This window comes from Elephas maximus, chromosome 17 (genome assembly GCF_024166365.1).
Source record: "Elephas maximus indicus isolate mEleMax1 chromosome 17, mEleMax1 primary haplotype, whole genome shotgun sequence".
Lineage (NCBI taxonomy): Eukaryota > Metazoa > Chordata > Mammalia > Proboscidea > Elephantidae > Elephas > Elephas maximus.
In genome coordinates this window covers 70,180,388-70,197,140 of record NC_064835.1, presented here as the reverse complement: position 1 = coordinate 70,197,140, position 16,753 = coordinate 70,180,388, and the positions used below count along the sequence as shown (strand labels likewise).

Genomic DNA, 16,753 nt, shown 5'->3' with positions numbered 1-16,753 from the left:
GTGTCAGTTTGGCCAATGGTTTATTAATTTTGTTAATTTTTTCAAAGAACCAGCTTTTGGTCTTGTTAATTCTTTCAATTGTTCTTCTGTTCTCTATTTCATTTAATTCTGCTCTAATTTTTATTATTTGCTTTCTTCTGGTACTTGAGGGTTTCTTTTGTTGCTCTCTATTTGTTCAAGTTGTAGGGATAATTCTTTGATTTGGGCCATTTCTTCTTTTTGGATGTGTGCATTTATTGATATAAATTGACCTCTGAGCACTGCTTTAGCTATGTCCCAAAGGTTCTGATAGGAAGTGTTTTCATTCTCATTGGAGTCTATGAATTTCTTTATTCCATCCTTAATGTCTTCTATAATCCAGTCATTTTTTGAGCAGAGTATTGTTCAGTTTCCAACTGTTTGATTTCTTTTCCCTGCTTTTTCCATTATTGATTTCCACTTTTATGGCCTTATGGTCAGAGAAGATGTTTTGTATTACTTCAATGTTTTGGATTCTGCTAAGGCTTGCTTTATGACCTAATACGTGGTCTATTCTAGAGAATGTTCCATGTGCGTTGGAAAGGAATGTACACTTGGCTGCTGTTGGGTGGATTGTTCTGTATAGGTCTATGAGGTCAAGTCTGTTGATTGTGGCATTTAGATCTTCAGTGTCTTTATTGAACTTCTTTCTGGATGTTCCGTCCTTCACTGAAAGTGGTTTGTTGAAGTATCCTACTGTTATTGTGGAGCTGCCTATTTCTCTTTTCAATGCTGTTAAGAGTTTGTTTTACGTACTGAGGAGCCCTATCATTGGGTGGGTAAGTATTTATTATGGTTATGTCCTCTTGGTGTATTGACCATGTAATCATTATATAGTGCCCTTACTTATCCTTTGTGGCAGATTTTACTTTAAAGTCTATTTTGTCAGAGATTAATATTGCCACTCCAACTCTTTTTTGGTTGGTGTTTGCTTGATATATATATATATTTTTTCTATCCTTTGAGTTTTAGTGTGTTTGTGTCTTTAAGTCTAAGATGTGTCTCTTGTAAGCAGCGCATAGATACTGTTTTTTTAATCCATTCTGCCACTCTCTTTATTGGTGCATTTAGTCCATTTACATTCAGAGTAATTATTAATAGGTTTTTTTAGGAGTTTAGTGCTGTCATTTTGATGTAGTTTTTTTTGTGTGTTGTTGACAGTTTCTTTGCTCCACTTAATTTTCTGTGCTGAGTCGTTATTCTTTATCTATTTTCTTTTCCTCTTTTTCATTGCTGTTAATTTTGTATTTCCTCAGCCTTTATATTTTTCTTCTTTTTTTATTTTGATGTGTAGGGTTGTTAGTTTCCTTTGTGAGGACTTCCAATTTTCCTAGATTCATACTTCATACATTCCACATTTCAATTATTAGTGGATGATTGCAACTATTTCTTCTCATTTTGAGACATGCCACATCAGCAAATGAAGGTCCCAGAAGCTTTACACCACCTACATCATTAGGATCAGCTCTACTTTAAGGAGTCAGGTCTTCCCCAACTGTATTTTGAGTGCCTTCCAATCCGCATGGCTCATCCTCTGGCACTATACCAGACAATGTTCCACTGCTATTCATAACATTTTCACTGGCCAGTTTTTTTTAGTAGATTGCCAGGTCCTTCTTCCTAGTCTGTCTTGGTCTGGAAGCTCTACTGAAACTTGTCCACCCTGGGCGACCCTGCTGGCATTTGAAATACCAGTAACATAGCTTCCAGCATCACAGCAACACGCAAGCCACCACAGTATAACAAACTAACAGATATGTGGCAGACACTTACCAGGAATAGACCATAAATTTGGCATCACCCTCCAGGGAAAGCTGCCAGTCTTTCTCTATCTCTCTTATTACCCTATGGAGTCCCCAAATGGGGACTGAGCTGCTAACAGAAAGGTTGGAAATTCGAGTCCACCTGGAAGTGCCTCAGAGGACAGGCTTGGAAATCTGCTTCATAAACATCAACCATTGAAAACCTACAGAGCACACGGTTCTACCCTGACACATATGGGGTTGCCATGAGTCACAATCAACTCTGGAGCAACTGGTTTATCATGCTATGCTTTGATCCTTTCATGTTCTTATCTGTGGATTTCATATATACAGGGTGCTGCTGTGCCACACCTAGGTCTCCATCACAAGGATGTGGATCCATGCCCAAGGTGCCCCCTTCCCTGAGAATTGCCTTCAGATGAATCACAGCTGCCTCATCTGGTAGGTTATCCTCCTCCCAATTCAGCAACTGGTACGATGGTACAAAATGCTAAACCCCTTGCCTCAAGCTAAAACCTATTTTCTGGGGTGATTTTTTTCTCCAGAACTCCCTATGACACCAGGCTGAATCTAGTCTCCAACTGAGAGCACATCCTTGCTTTGCTTTCTTCCTCTGGTCTTTCCCGTTTCTCTTATACCCTTTCTCTTGAGAACACTTTTCCACTAAAATCACTTGCCAAGGAATATCCACCTAAGTTTCAGCTTCCAGGGAACCCAATTTCCAGATGCCTTTGGATCAATTCTGACACATGGTGACCCCATGTATGTCAGAGGAGAACCATGCTCCTTAGGGTTTTCAATGATTGATTTTTCAGAAGTAGATCACCAGGTCTTTATTCCAAGTTGCCTCTGGGTGGACTTGAACCTTCAACCTTTCAGTTAGCAGCTGAATATGTTAACCATTTGTACCACCCAGGGACTCCAGGAACCCACCTCAAGACCACGTGTAACACAGGACACAGCAGGGATAGAATGGAATCTGGGCAGGGTTTGTATAGGTTGGGGAGGAGTCAGGAGAGACTGTGAGGCTTGTAAGAGGCAGGGGATAAGGGAAACTCAGGGCCAGATGGGGCGGGGAGGGCTGGCTCACAGGGCTGAAATGCAGTGGCAGCAGTGAGTGGAGGAGAAGACATTTGAAGTCAACAGCGTCAGAGGAACCATGTCAGCAAAGCTATTTCCTCTGTGACCTGGGCCTCCTCTGGGGGACACACTCTGCCCACTGCCTGGTAGGTGTTGTGTTCCTAGTTCCCTGCAGAACCAGGCATTTCTGGGACTATTTCTGTTTGAACTTGTCCGTTCTGTCACGGTAAGAGGGGGTCTCCAACTGATCCATTTGTTAATCCCCTGGATTAAGCTCACATAAAGAGTGAAAACACCACTAGGGGAGAATTCCTACCGCTTCCTGCTTGCAAACAAGATTTGCCTGCAGCTTTTTAATGGGCATGCCTGGCTCTGACAGCTACTGTGAACTCAGAGTAAGGTTCAGAAAAAAAAAAAAAAAGAAAGAAAAGAGAAAAAGACTGCTCGAGGGAGGAAAGAGAGAACAGACAGGGGAGAGTAGAAGAAGAGGGGAGGAGTCTTTATCTCTGTCCTACCACAGTCTGGGAATTGCTTTCTCTGCACTGAAGATAAAACCAAAAACAACTTAACCTGTTGCCATCCAGTTGATTCTGACTCATGCAGACCCCGTTTGTTACAGACCAGAACAGCTCCATAGGGTTCTCTTGGTTGTAATCTTTATGAAAGCAGACTGGCAGGCCTTTCTTCCACTGTATTGCTAGATGATTCGAGCCACCAACCTTTAAGTAAGTACCCAAACCCCAGTGCCGTCGAAGTGGAAATCATTTGCACCATTCAGGGACCTGCTCTAAAGATAGAAGGTGAGTGTTTTTGGTCTTGATCTTTTAGCACCATTACTGATCTGAGAATGAAGAGGAAATATTAAAACCAAAAAAACAAAAACCATATCCACTGCCATCAAATCGATTCTGACTTATAGCGACCCTACAGGACAGTGTAGAACTGCCCCACAGGGTTTCCAAGGAGCAGCTGGTGGATTTGAACTGCCAACCTTTTTGGTTAGCAGCTGTAGCTCTTAACCACTGCAACACCAAGTCTCTGATTTTTTTAGCTGTTAGTATTTTTAGCAGAAGTGATTTGAGGAAGGGGGGTAATTTTCTTGCCTTTTCTTTACTACATGGGTGATCTTTCTCTACAGCCCTGGAGATACAAAGAAAAACCTGGGGAGGGGGGAATAATCACTTAATTTTAACTTTAGTTAAAACTTTAGTCAAGAGTTATCCTAGGCTTTGCCATATATTAATGTATCTCTCCATTAACTTTTGAAAAGCGTGTCAAAATCAGTAGCTAAATGCTAAGAGGTTCTTCACAAACCATCTTACTCTTTGTAAGGGACTGCTGGGGTAGGAAAGTGTTAGTGCGTTTTGGAGGCTACTGGGGGAAGTAGTACGTGGTTTTGTTTTTTGTTTGTTTTTGTTTTTGCAAGTTAGGCCAGATTATTTACTTTAAATGGTTAAGATTCATTTCTTTGTTTAAAGACTATCTCGAGGATCTCCTGTGAATGAACCAGGCATTGCACTGGGTGTTGATAATATGAAGATATTTGGATACAGTTTCTATCCTCCAGGAGCTCACAGCAGAAAAGAGACATGTAAGCAAGAGATTACTCTGAAAAAAAGCCACATAAACCAGACACTACATCAGCCTGAGACCAGAGGAACGAAATGGTGCCGGGCTCTCACTGATGACTGCCCTGACAGGGAACACAATAGAGAATCCCCGATGGAGTAGAACGGCAGGATACAGATCTCAAATTCTCCTAAAAAGACCAGACTTAATGGTCTGACTGAGACTAGAGGGACCTTGGAGGTCATTTTTCCCAGATCTTTCGTTAGCCCAAGGCTGGAACCATTCCCAAAGCCAACTCTTCAGAAAAAGATTGGACTGGACTATAAGTCAGCAAATGATACTGGCGAAGAGTGAGCCTCTTGGCTCAAGTAGATACATGAGACTATGTGGGCAACTCCTGTCCGGAGGTGAGATGAGAAGGCAGAGGGAGACAGGAGCTGGTTGAATGGACACAGGTAATACAGGGTGGAGAGGAGGAATGTGCTGTCTCATTAGGGGGAGAACAGCTAGGAGTACATAGCAAGGTGTGTATAAGTTTTTGTATGAGAGACTGACTCGATTTGTAAACTTGTACTTAACACACAATTTAAAAAAATACCAAAAAAAAAGAGAGATTACACTGAGGTCTCCCTGAAGCTCTACAGTTATACTCTAATCTGGGCCCACAGGGTTCATGGTTTTTCCATTAACATGGCAGGATAATCTAGAAACACCAGAGAGGACAAGTTCTCCAGGTGTTTGCGACTGGCACACCTAGCAATGTGGTTTGAGGGAAATCTAATTCTTCACTGCTCCATGATGACTTGATCCACTCCCCCTGCAGTTCCTCCTACTCCACAAGAAGAGGCAAGGCCAGAGCGCTCACTTCATCCTGTGTTTCTAATAATTTCTCATTCCCACTGACGATAATGAGAGAAACATAGAGTCTGGTAATTGGAAGGGATAACAGGGTATCTAATGTAACTCTCCCTTCCTCATCTTTTAGCTCATCATTCCAACTGTTACTTGAATGTTCTTTGTATATTTTCCCCACCAGGAAATATTTATCTCGACATTTTCAGGAATGGGGACCATGGATTTCTCCAAAGTAGTACCAATCTATTTTTGATTGGCACCAAAGTTTAAAAATTATACTTTAAACTTAGATGAAATCTGTAGAGGTTCCCTCATCAGTTTACTCATTATGACCAAATTTTCCTTTAAGTTCTTGAACATATTCATAGCAGCTTTTTTAAAGTACTTGTCTGATAATTTCAACCATCTCATGGTCTCTTTCTAGCACTTGTTTTTTTTCCTTGATTACAAGTTGTATTTTTCTTCTTCTTCACATGCCTAATAAATGTTGATTATGTAGATATTGTGGAAGATAGATCGTAGGATATCTAAATCACATATTGCCTTTCTTTGAAGTGTGCTGATTTTGTCCCATCAGACAATTAAATTTATGGTAGATTCTTTGGACCCTACTAAAGTTTGGTTTTATTCTTTAATACAGTGGTCTATTTTGGTTTTGTATTTAGTCCTAGGGCATGACCCTTAATCTAGGGCACGGTTATTACTCCTTCATAAAGCAGCATGACCTTTACAGGATCTCACTAGAATGCCCAAGGCCTTTCTCCTGTGGCTAGGCCACAACGAGAACATCTCCCAGTACTGCATGGCCTCTGTTTTCACTGTTCAGTTTTTATCCCCATGGCAGCTTACCTATGCCATTTCTCATAGAGTCTTAACATTCATCTGCACAGCTCAGCCCTCAGCCACTGAGTTTGGGAAATCCACATGCAGAGTTCTGGGACCTCCCTCTGCACAGCTCTCCTTTATCCAGTACCCTACCCAGCAAATTCCAGCTATTTCTGGAGCCTAGAATTCTGGTTTTTGCTTTCTCAGCTCAGCGAGACTATTTTCTATTTGGGTTCTATCACCTTGTGCTGCATCAGTAAACTGCTTCCAAGTACACATGTGTGGCTCACCTTGTGTGTTTCTCTTCTCTTAAGGATCCTAGTTCCATGCTTGTTATCCAAGGTCTGAAAATAATTGCCTTATACTGTATTTTTCCAGTTTTATAGTTGTTTTCAGTGCAAGGGCAATTTGATACCAGTTTGGTCAAATGTGGAAGTCAATGTAGATTTCTTTTAATTATTGGTGTTATTTTCTGCATATCTTGTCTAGAACTGCGGCACCCCATATTGAAGGGCTAGAGACAAGTCAACATCCTGAGAGAAGGCGGCAGAGCAGAAAGAAGAAAGGAATCTGGGTCTTTAACTAAATTTACCCACTCTGGTGTCTCTCACTCCAAACTCCTTGTTACATGAGATTGTAAATACTCTTATTGCTTAAGCCACTTTTGACTAGATTTTCAGCAGCTGGCACACTTGCAGTAACCGATATAAATCATCATGTCTGACTGAGTCTTCTATTCTTTAGGCTAAACATTTCTATCTCCTTTAGACAGTCTTCATCTGATATGATGTTAATTCACGTCCTCTCAAATTTTTTGTCCCAGGGATGATAGTGTTATATAATCTGAGGGTTATGATTAACCCAAACCTCTGCACCTGAGATAAATACAGAGAGGGGAATCTGTAGCAAATCCATCCAGACAATAGAATCAGAGAATGTTTTACTTGGAAGTCACCAAACTGAGAGATCACCCAGCTCAGGGTTCTCAGCCTGGGGTCTATTGAGTCCTAAGGATGGGCTTGGGTGAAACTGTATATAACTGTAACCCATTTATAGGGGCAGTTTACCAAGAAGAAGATCCATGGCTTTCATTTTTTGTTTGGTTTTATACTTACCATCTGCAACAGTTAAAAACCACTAATCTAGACCAAACTTTTCATTTTCTAGTGGTGCAATGGTTAAGCACTTGGCTGTTAATCAAAAGGATGGTGGTTTGGAGCCATAGGCGGCTACACAATAGAAAATACTTGATGATCTGCTCTCTCATAAAGGTTACAGCCTAAAAAACCCTGTGGGACAGTTCTACTCTGTCATGTAGGTTCGTTGTGAGCAGGAATCCACTCAATGGCATACAACAACAGCAACAACAGACAAGGAGAGGTTATCCAAACAAACATTGTGACAGTGCCAGTTAGTGCTAAAATAGAGACTTTAATCAGGAAAGCCTGCCTCTTTCTAAGTTGTATTCAGACCAGTCTCACTTAGAGGTACAATCTTTTTTCCCTTCTCATATGAGGGGTGGTAAATAAGAATATTGACTCTCAGGTCAGCCTGATTCTAATACTATCTACTTAACCTTGCACAATGTATTTGTTTCTCTAAGCCTGGGTTTCCAAATCTATAAAATGAAATTAAAGATAACATCCCTATATCCATTAGGGTTCTTCATTTCAAGTAATATAAACTAACTCTGGCTGATTTAGGCAGTGAGGAATTTATTGCAAGGATATTCGAGAGCTCAAGGATAAGGCTGCTAACTTGCTGGACTCCAGGGACAACATCCATATTACATTTTATGTTTATAAAAACTTTAGGAGGACTAGAGAACCCGACTCAGAAATACCAGAAAAAAGGGAATCTAGGCAGCAGCCAGAACCACAGCCAAAATCGTGCCACAAAATTAGTCTTGCGGGGATTCTGTCAGTGCTGACACTGAAGCAGTGATGGAGGACTATCCACCACCGTTCCTGGCCCTGGACGCCAGCTGCTACAGCAGGCACCGCAGCCCCTGCAGGCCTGGAAAACGGATATTGGGCTAACTCTGCCACCATTGCCTGACAAATGATTTCCCCGCTTTTCTGCTTTTTGTATCTCCAGCTATCAATTTAAAAGCTCCTCTTTTTGACTGAGTGTAGCTGCAAGGGAGTCTGGAACTACAAGTATCTGCACTTTTTTGGCTTCTATACTAGGATGTTCCACCAAAATTCATATTATAGGGAATTTCTTAAACATCCAAAAACTTTTAGAAGGCTCCCAAATAAAACTAATATTTGGGAACAATCCTCCCAAATAAAACTACTATTCCACCTCATAGGATTGGTGGGAGGATTAAATAAGATAACATATAGAGAGCACTCAATTAATAATAGTTTTCATCACAATTTAGTATTATTGAAAGAATCAAGCCATCTGCTCTTCACAGTATATCAGTTGTCCATGACGTGTGCAGCTGAGGAAGGTGAAATAGGGATTTGAGGTGATTTTATTTCAGAAAATGAAAAAATGAAGAGAAAATTAAGGAAACTAGGAGTAATGCCAGAGGAATGAAGGTGAAGAAACTTATAGGTGAAAAAGGAAAGGAAATGGTCATTAATTACAGAATGACTGAGTCCTAGGGAGCCCTGGTGATGCAGTAGTTAAGAACTATGACTGCTAGCCAAAACATCAGCAGTTTGAATCCACCAGCCGCTTCTTGGAAACCCTATGAAGCAGCTGTACTCTGTCTTATAGGGTCACTATGAGTAGGAATCGACTTAATGGCAAAGGTTTGGGTTTTGTTTTTTGTTCGTTTGCTTTTTGAGGAAGTGATTAGTTATCCAAGAAAAACTGCATAGACGGGAAATGGATCCTAGCTAAAACATAAAAAAAAAAAAAAAAGAAAGAAAGAAAAATTCTAGAACCCAAGCCTTGTAAATATAAGAATGCCTCCTATAGTGGATAAGCATTGTTGGTCCTCTTTCTTTGGGAAATTGCCCTCTCCTTATCTCCATGTGATTCTGGTAGCACTGTAAATCAAGGGAGTCCACCTCCTGTTCCCACACAGGGGTGAGCACATGATTCACATCGACCAATCAGATTACCTTATTTACCTTAACAAGGTGGTTAGTCCAGAGATAAACACATGAAGTAGGACTGGCCAATCTGAATTCTCTTTTGGAGATGGGCATGGCTGTTGAGATGAAGTCTCTCCTGAGTTCACAAGCCTTAAGGACCATGTATATAATCATGTAGCAAGGACCAGGACCACCTCACCACCCCATGGACAAAGCTTGCCTGAAAACGAAGCTCAGCAAAGGCACATAGGGCTCAGTATACCTCTGAGTTATCCATAATTTCCCTTTTTGGCTTTAGCTAGTTTGAGCTGGGTTTTTATAACTTGCCATTGATAGAGTCCTTTATCGTAACAACAACAACAAAGGCTGAGACCCCTACCTGATGTGAGTTGAAATTTTAGCGCAGCTGGAAAAAATCATTTAATGACAAAAATGACTATAAGCTCAGTAAATATTTTTAAATAATATGGAATTTATTAATTATAATAGCACCTTGTGTCATTATTTTAAAATATAATAATCTTTGTGAGAGAATGTTATTTATTCAAACTCTAGAGAATGCTTACACAGCAAAGAGACTAATGGGTCCCTAGCAATAACTTTATTGTCCCCCATCTACTGTCAGAAAGCATTGTTATCAAGTTCTTAGATTTACAGTACAATACTGAGAAAAAGCACTTCTAAGTTTCACCATATATTAAAGAGCTATATACCCTTTGTCCACTTTTGAAAAAAGACAGCATCAAAAGAGCCTTTTGAATTAAGCTTTTGTACTCAAAGAATTGGAGTTTGGTCTGAAGGCTCCCAAGGCACAGTGTCATCACCATGAAAATACAGGAACCACCTCAGAGTGCTGAAGCTCAGGGACTTGTCTAGGAACCGTATTGGGGTGACCAACAGAGGACACTGTCAACATTCATGGAGAATCGGATGCTCAACTATGCAGTAGCATGTAGACACCAAAGACAAAGTGTTGGGGGACACCCAAGACAAAAACTCTTCCTGAGACTCAAATGTGGTACCAGGAGCCATCACTGATATATTTGACATTCTATCAGAAAATTCCACCAAAGCTCCGTTTTCTATTAAAAGCTATTCAGGAAAAAAAAAAAAATGGTGGAAGCCCAGACGATAAAAGCAACCCTTTACAAGGAAGACCAATGCAACCCTTTAAAAAGCTGACTGGATGGTATGAAACGCACTAGCTGTTCAATTTCCTTTTTGACCTGTTTTTAAAGTTATAACAATTTTCAAAGCTATTTATATAGCTGAAGATCTCTATAAAAATTTCTACACATTTTCAATTTAACAAAGAACAGACTGCGAGACCATGTTGGGGTCAAGAGGGACTGGGAGGGAGGTGATGGAAGCCCATTATACCCTACTTCAATTTAGCTGTGAGAAAAGGGAGTTTCTACTGCCCTGGAAAAACACTGATCCTTCAAGCAAAAATGTTTGCAGAAAGTAAGAGGCCAATAAATTCAGGTCCAAGCCCTGTAGCAACTTGATCAAATGTTACCTGGGCCTTTGACATCTGTTATGGATTGAATTGCTTCCTTCAAAAATATGTGTAGGGATCCTACCCCTAGACCTGTGGATGTAATCCCATTTGGTATTGGGTTTTCTTTGTTATGTTAATGTGTAGGGTGTGTCTTAAGCCTAATGATTTTTGAGATATGAAAAGAGCAGATTAGACACAGAGGGAAGCAAGCAAAATGGGGGAAAGATAGATGCCACATGGAGATCACCGAGGGGCTAGAAAAACTGACAAGGATTTTCCCCCATAGCAGAGAGAGCACAAGCCTTCCCCTAGAGGCGTCATCCTGGATTCAGACTTCTAGCCTCCTCAGTTGTGAGAGAACAAATTTGTGTTCATTAAAGCCACCCATTTGTGGCATTTCTGTTATAGCAGCACTAGATAACTAAGACAATGTCTGAGTGGCCCAGTAGAGAGAGCTAAGGGTGTTTGAAAACAGTTCCTGTCAACCAACTGTACCTTTAGGTGAAGTCTGGGCTATGCTTCTTCCCGGCTTCCTGACAGCTCACCACGCCAATCTCTGACTTGAGGCACGGGATCTGTCGTGAGATCAAATGTTAGAATTTTTAAAACACAAGTTCGATGTGGGTGGACAACTGCCTATAAAACGCATTAAGCTCTTACCCTGTAATGTTTTTAATTTCACACTGACTGCAGCTATTGCCCCTGAATGGATTACGGCAGGGGGCTGCCATTGTCCCACAAAGCCGCACGGGTTAAATAATACCTTGGTATCTCGAACTGCTTCAGGACTATTTCATATGGGCTAACACATGAAATGAATACCCAGCTTTTCTGCAAGTAATTTAGTTTGGTTAAGAATAAGGACACATTGAATTGGTTTATAGCGCAAGATCATTTACAGTCATTTACAGCACTGTTTGGATTGTACGTTGGCCGACAGTAACATTTGTACCTGAGTTCTGCCATTCACAGCAGAGGGGCATAGTCACACACTGCTTGCAGGCATTTGGCACTTGGGGTCTATTGACTTATTAACAGCCCTGGGAATAATACTCTACTCCAGGGTCAACCACTTCAGCGTGGCTCCGCCTTTAGGTAATGATGCTATGTTCTTGTCCAGGCAGGGGGAAATGCTCTAGATAAGCTCTGAGGTTGCCTAGCCAGCTCCCCTTCACATTGGCCTGATTCTTTTTCAAGAGCACTTTCAAACTTTAAGTGTATTTCCAAAGTTATCCCCTCACATCGTCAGGATAATCACCTCATTTCACGAAGCACTTCTCAGGCCCCAGACACTGGAATCAGTTGAGTCTGAGCCAGATGGGGCCAGGAGGTGGTTTCACAGTGATGTGGAGTTTCCTCTGTCCTTTCAGCTGCACCTGTAATGTAAACAGCCATGACCACGGAAGCACTTTTAAGCCACCTAGCTGGGCCTCAGCTACCATCGGTTTTGCTCCAGTATCCCCTCTGGTGTGTGACTTGGCCTAGCGTTGGGAAGTGGAGGGAACATCCTGGCACACAATTAAGGCTCTGGGCAAGCACACCTTGGAGCTAACTATACAACTGTAAAAGATTTTTTAAAAAGGCTTCAAATGCAAGGGAGTGAAAGGAGCTCTTTTTTTTCCTCTGAGTTGTTGTTTTAATAATAATAATAATAAATAAATAAAAGTTAGGGAAGTATTAAAGCTTTGCTCATCTTTTTTTCTTCTCTTGGCTTTTGAGTCTGAAAAGAATGCTGGAAGTCATCGGAGGCCTGGTTGGGATAAAAAAAAAAATAGAGAGTGTTAATTCTTCCATATCTAAGCCTCTTTGTGGCAGTTCCCTTTGTCTCCTGCCCCAAGTCATTAAACACTAATCCCATCACTCTTCCTAATCCGACGCACTGGAGCTGGAGTTCAGTTTCGGAAACTGTCTCTGTTGCCGTCCTAACAGACAGCTCCTCTGGATTGCAGTCGGTTCAGGCGCATTTAGAGTGTCCCATTTCAGCTCCTTAATGAAGTGCCCTTAATGAATGTTTTCCTCCTTCATGCAGTGAACACGGGCATCAATTGGTTTAGTGTTAAGTAGGGGAAGATGCCAAGTCATCTCAGGGGCCTTTGCAAAATATGACCGTCAAAGGCAAAACCTAGGAAACAGGCCATTGAAGGCTACAGCCACTGGAGTGCTCATTTAATTACTAGGGATTTACAAAGGAAAATCTGCCCTTTGTAGCTAACAAAGGGCAAGGAACCAAGGAGAGATAGTAAAGGGCTTTTCCAACCAATGATAAAAGGGAAAACATGGTTGAGTAAAGCCATCGGGATACGTAGGGAACTCGGTCACGTTTGCTACACAGGCTTACCTTTCTAAATATTCGGGATGCCCACAGATGAAATAGGCTTTTCTGTCCTGCCATGTGATGGAGACCAGAGAGACAGTCTGATAAATTCTTCATGGCAAAAAACCACTACAATGACAATCCACTAAGTTTAAAATGAAGTATTGTTTATGCCATGTTGGTAATCCCAGGGGGACTTGAAAAACAACCAGAAAAAAAGAAACAATGAAAAAAATGTGTCCAAGGAAGACCTCTTTGCCCCTTTTTTCCCCCTTTTCTATTTGAGTAAATTATTTACAGTCTCAACAGTCAAAGTCAGCTTGGATCTAATATCCCTTCAACACAGCAGATTTAAATGAAAACTCTAAATGGCACTTGTTCACTTTATGTTTTCAAAATACCTTGAGCCACTCCAGGGGCAGCTCAGCATCCCTTTCTTCTTCAGTGAGAGTATTTAGTATATGATCAAAATCTAAGGAAATCTGTCAAATTAATGGATGGTTTTGATCTTGCAAATATTTGCATATGTACATATGTACTTTTAAAATTCTGTAATATCACGGGTTATTGCTTTTCATTAAAGAATAAGAAGAAAATCAATTTAGTGGTGAAAACTATCATTCTAATGGTCATAATTTATTTGATATTGAATTAAAGAAACGGAAAAACAATTGACAACAATTAATACAACTATGGTTGAATTATTTTGTCACAATGACTCCATGCTGGCCAAATCATGGCACCAGCTGACCAAAAAAAAAAAAAGCCTACAGGTAGTAGGCACTCAATAAATACTTCTTGTCAGATTGCTTAACTGATTAATTGCACCAACGGATCGAGTCCTGCAAGATAGGCCTAGAAAAACCTCAAGTTTTTAGTAAAATACAATTGACACCTAGTGCTCATCACGAAAGCATTTAATAGATCAGGCAAAATTAAATCCACACTGCATAAAAGGCTTAGTATTCCTGATTTGGCAACCAGGATGGCCTCAGATAGATGCTGTCAGATAATGACAGCAAAGTCCTGGGCTTCGGAAATCCCAAGTTACCCTCTTACTGCCAAGATCCCAAGCCCTCTTCATTGTATGTGGCAGGTGACATCTTGGCTTTATCTTTATTGAGCATTTCAGCAAAGTTCTGTTTCCTTTTATTCTTACCAGGCCTGATAGCCAACTCCCTAATGAAAACAAATCAGATACATTTACTAACTGGATAAATCAGAACAAAGTGACTCATCTCAGAATGAAACCGCAACCTTCCCCTCACAGATGAAAACAACTGCATTTAGCACTTGGGCTGAGTTTCCAACTCCAGAGCATGTCTACTGTTGGCAATAAAGTTATACTTGGACATTGTGAAAATGTGCTCATGTGTTCGGTGCTTCTACTTTCCTTGTCACTGACTTGCCAAGTCTTTTTCTTCAGGGAATCAAACAGCTGTTACACGCATTGAGGAAAAATGTCCTGTGTTGCACGTTTAAAGAAAAAAAAATAGCATCAGTCGAGTTTATGGAAGACACGAAGGCAGTGTGAGGGCAACACTAGGACCAGCTGAGTGCCAGCTGTCCTTGGGAGTTCCGTCCAGCCTGGAAACATCAGTATTCCCTGAAGCTGGGCTGCCCATGGTGAATTAGATCACTGCAGTGATCTAGCAGAACGCTTTATTTAATCCTTCTCTACCTTTCCAGGGCCTAACTTTTTCTTTTTTTTCTCATTCTCATTTTGCACGAGCAAGCTACATGAATCTAGTTTCAAATGAAAACAACTTTACAAAGTGGAGCCAGGGTAGTGGATGGGGAAGCTCTCCAGAGACGCCACACTCCAGACTTTTTACTTCCCTCTGGTCTTCCCTCAACTACAGAATGCGGGGGGTTTGGATTAGATTATGGCTCTTTTTTTCCCCCCTCTAGGGAAGATATGTACTAGGAAAGCATTTTTGGGTACTTAACATTCTCTTTTGAAGAAAAGATGCCTCACTGAGCTTTTGGCTGAGTAAGCAATGGAAATAGTAAAATTTTCCTTTTGTTCATTGTTAGCAACATCCAGTGAGCTATACCAGCATTCCACAATTCAAACAGACCAGGGATGTTGCAAATGCAACAGCAGAAAGGAAGGATAGGAGAAGAATGTTATTTTTTAATCAGAGATAGGTGGCTCACACCTTGATGTCTACCCCTCTCCACAATAACATAGCAGAGAGTAAAACAACAGAACACTGGCCTAGACCTTCTGTTATCTCAGAGACATCATGAGGGCAGATGCCCTGTACTTTATATTCTCCTCTGTATGCCTAGTGCCTGATGTAGTGCCTGACATATATTTCCGGAATGAATGAATGAATTTATCAGGCTGTTTTTTTTTAGGTAGCCTGAAGAATTACCTAAAGAGAAAGTTAATATCTAAAGAGAAAGTTAAGTTGGATGCCAGAAAGAGCTAAATCTTTTCATACTTCCTGCAGGATTTCCCATGCAAATTGTATGGAAATGAAATACTCTGTTCTTTTGCCTTTGAAACATGGGCTGTTTGAAGAAAGGGAAGTCAAATCGCTAAGACATTGCTTAAGAGATGCATTTTTTTTTTTTTTTTTAGTTTGCAGTGGTTAAGAGCTTGGTTTCTAACCAAAAGGTCAGCTTTTCAAATCCACCAGCCACTCCTTGGAAACCCTATGGGGCAGTTCTACTCTGTCCTATAGGCTCGTTATAAGTCGGAATCTACTTGACAACAACAGGTTTGTTGTTTTTTTTTTCCTTAGTGCTGCAGAAACAGAAATACCACACATTGGTGGCTTTCAAGAACAGAAATTTATTTTCTTACAGTTTTGTAGGCTAAATGTTCGAATTGGAGTCTCAGCCATATTGATTCCTTCTGTGGCCTCCCTCTTAGTTTCTAGTATTTGCTGGCAATCCTAGGAGTTCCCTTGCTTGTAGACACTGTGGGCCCTTACACCGTGTCTATCTTTCCCCTGTGTCTCTCTCTATGTCTATTTCGCTCTTGTTATGACTCAGAAGTGATTAGGTTTAGGACCCACCCTACTCTAGCATGGCCTCATTAACATAGCAAAAGAAAACCCCTCTTTCCAAACAGGATCACATGTACAGGGGCCAGGAATTCAATACGCATTTTGGTGAGAGAAAATTCAATTTATAACAGATGCTCACATTCATTATTAATCAGAGATACACAAAGAAAGTTTGAAGAGAGGATAATATCAATCATTGGGGAGGAGGTAGGGCAATGAGTGCCCTCATATATTGATGAGCCACTCTGGAAAGTGACCCAGCCCTCCTGTGTATCTCCCAAAGAAACTCTAACACGGGTCTATAGAGGGCACGTACCATTTACCGCTGTATGATTTGTGGCAGTGGTAAGTCGAAGGCAATCTAGGAGTCCATCTCTAGGAGAAGATGGGTAGTAATTTTATGCAACAGGCAGAATTAACAAATTAGAGGTAAACACAATATGAAGAGGTACTTAAAACAGTTTGTTGAGTGAAATGGTAAGAAATGGAATGAGATCTATAGCATAATTTCATATAAATAAATTAAAAACCCATAAACACACAAACAATGCTATGAGAATATGTACAAATCCAAATGAATATATCAAGCACCTTAGGATGTGTATCTACTAGTGTGAAAGAAAAGAGAGAACCAGGAATGAAGGAAGAATATAACGGTAACAAGAGAAGAATTTTTCAGAGACCAATGATGGGAGTATGCCAGGAATCAACGAGACCGTCTGACTTAGGTTTCTATCCTTGTAGCACAAAAGGAA

The 16,753-nt window shown here is 40.8% G+C and overlaps 1 long non-coding RNA gene across 8 annotated transcripts in view; it reads right to left on the bottom strand.

Moving 5' to 3' along the window:
* Positions 1 to 16,753, bottom strand: part of LOC126060784 (uncharacterized) — a 138,464-nt gene that overhangs the window by 100,083 nt on the left and 21,628 nt on the right. For 7 of the 8 annotated variants that reach the window (XR_007513647.1, XR_007513648.1, XR_007513652.1 and 4 more), the window contains exons 2-4: positions 13,003 to 13,174; positions 11,923 to 12,414; positions 11,160 to 11,239 (exon numbers count right to left, since the gene is read on the bottom strand). This is a non-coding gene — a long non-coding RNA (uncharacterized LOC126060784). The remainder of the gene's footprint in view (positions 1 to 11,159; positions 11,240 to 11,922; positions 12,415 to 13,002; positions 13,175 to 16,753) is intronic. The other variant, XR_007513653.1, reaches the window with a different exon arrangement.